Raw genomic sequence first — 2,734 nt, 5'->3', positions numbered from 1 at the left:
ACAACATCTGGTTGCAGGGAACATACGTATATCTCCACTGCTGAAACAGCTTGACTGACTGCTAGTTTGCTTCTGGGCAGAATTTAGTGTACAGAATTCAGTGCCCACCAATGGCTTGAGTCCAACCTATCTTCGCGACCACTTCCTTCCATATAATCCTCCCCGCACACTTAGATCCTCGGGGAAAAACTTGTTTTACAAGGCTGTCCATGACCTCCCAGAGGACCATTTCAGCCATTGCCCCCAGATTGTGGAATGGCCTGCCGGATGAGATCCGTCATATTACTACCCTAAACAGCTTTAAAAAATCTATAAAGACGGACCTCTTCTGGCAGGCCTTTCCTGAATAGTTCTCCAGCTATCAGAAGGAAAATCTAATTGCTGACCTCTGACTTCACCACAGTGTATTGCATTGTTTTTAAGTATGTTTCATGTTTTAAATTCCACATTGTTTAATTGTATTTTAAGGGGTGGGTGGATTGAGGGTTCAGACTGTATATTTTAACCTTGTAAGCCACCCCGATTGCATTTTGTAGAGAGGCAGAATATAAATAAATTTTATGATTATGATTATGATTATGATTATTATTATTATTAGATATGGCATTTAAAGCCCTTGGGTTTGGGTCCAAGACTATCTGAAAGACTGTTTCTCCCTATATGAGCCTGTTCAAGTTTTAAGATCAGGGGAGAGTTTTCTCTCAGTCCCACCACCATCACAGGGACATTTGGTAAGGATAAAGGAAAGAGCCTTTTCAGTAGCTGCCCCCAAGGTTATGGAATTCCTTCTCATAGGAGGTTTGGTTGGCCTTCTCGCTGCTTTCTTTTTGCCAGCAGAGTAAGACCATTTTACAGTGGTCCCTTCCCTTATAGTGGTCCCTTCCATTCCGGACCCCCTGCGTAAAGGGAATTCTGCATATGCTCCAGCCTCATTTAAAAGAATGGGGGGCCTGTGCCCTCAGTGCAGCGTGGCGTGTGCACCATTACCCCTTCTGGGGCATGCCGAACATTCTTCCGGCATGGCTTTCAGTGTATGCTGAAAGCTGCGTAAGTCACACCCGCGTATGATGCAGACGCACTGTATTTAGGCAGACCTTTCGATCTTAATTCAAGTGTCAGAATAATCTTTTATTGGGGTGTGCTGTGCCTTTATCTTGCTTTAAATGTGTTCTAACCACTTTCAAAACTTTGTTCTTAATAGAAATGTTTGTTCAATATATTTTAAAACTTTTGTATTAATATTTTTAACTGTTTTTAAAATGTATTTTAAAAATACATTTCAATGTATCTTTAAATGTTTAAATATGTTGGGTTAAATGTCCTTTTAGGGAAATATAGAAATAATTATATGGCTGTAAATCAGTTAAAATACCAGGTGACAATCCTTTGTAATTAGTTATGTACATATAAGTACATATAACGTTGCGAGAGATATTAATTTTATTTGTTAGTTGTATTGTAATTTAGTATACATTTTATCTTTAATGTATTGTGATTTAGATAAGGGAATCAGAACAAAAATGTATACTATAAGTAAGACAGAGGAAGTCATGTTTATTTCTTTGTAAAAGTTACATAACTCTTGTATTCCTATGAACTTAGACAAACGATATATAAGGAAAACTAGAATCGAATGAAACAACAATGTAGATATTATGACACAAAACTGACTTAAGGAAGTCTGTAATGGAATGTACTTTATTGTAAAATTTAATAAAGATATATATTTTTTAAAAAGTAATTAGTTATGTATACAAGGGCTCTGAAACCCAGAGCAGATGTGGGTTGAGGATAGTGGATTGGAGAGAGGCGTTTGTTTGGTGAGTTTGGATAGTGTGGATTGTAAATATAACAGACAGTATATGTCATAGCTTTTGTTGTACATGTTGCAACTGGTAGATAAAAACCTCCAAGGACTTTGGAAGAAGTCAACCGTGTCTGTGCCTTATTTCAGGTTGGTCAGTGCCTGGTTGCCAAATATTGCACACTAGATTGTGCTTCTGCACTCTGCTGTTTGTGAGCTACTGTTGAGGTCAAGCATCTCAGACAGTGCTGAACGTTGGTACCTGTGTTTGGGCCTAGTTTGTTTTTATCACTGAACACCTGCAGTGCACAGAGGGGAGCCAACAAAATATGCTGAGTAACCATGGGTCTTGTGCTGAGAAAAAGGGAAGCTATAAATCAATCAATCAACCAACCAATCAATCAATTAACTTGCTTGTGGACTGCATGTTTCCTAAATCCACTGTAGGATCATTTTGTATAACTTGCCTTGCTGATGGTCTGCCCACTTCTTCAGCATCTTGGATGTGGGCTGTCAGCTTGTTTAGTGCTAAACTCTAAAGTGCAGATAAAATGGGTGATAAAATGGTAGGCATGGTAGGCTCCTATGCTAATCTGTGCTTCAACTTTGTTTGGGTAAGGAGGGAAGGCTCAAAGCCAAAGCAATTTGAGAGAGACGTCTGAAGCGTGGAATGGGTATAGAAATCCAGATACTTTTGGACATGAGTTCCCACCCAGGAGGCCTAAGAAGAAAAAGCAATAGTGAGGAATGCTGGGAGTTGCAGTTCAGCAGCATCTGGTGGGTCCATGATTCCCACTCCTGCTATGGAACCTGGGGGTGGGGGATACAGAGTCCTCTGTAAGTGCATTACCATGAGGAGGGAAACAAAACTAAGAGCTTTATCACACTAGTGAGATCCTGTGGGCAAACAGGATTTAAATGAGAGTTGAA

Source organism: Sceloporus undulatus, chromosome 3 (genome assembly GCF_019175285.1).
Source record: "Sceloporus undulatus isolate JIND9_A2432 ecotype Alabama chromosome 3, SceUnd_v1.1, whole genome shotgun sequence".
Classification (NCBI taxonomy): Eukaryota; Metazoa; Chordata; class Lepidosauria; order Squamata; family Phrynosomatidae; genus Sceloporus; species Sceloporus undulatus.
This window is presented reverse-complemented; position numbering follows the sequence as displayed.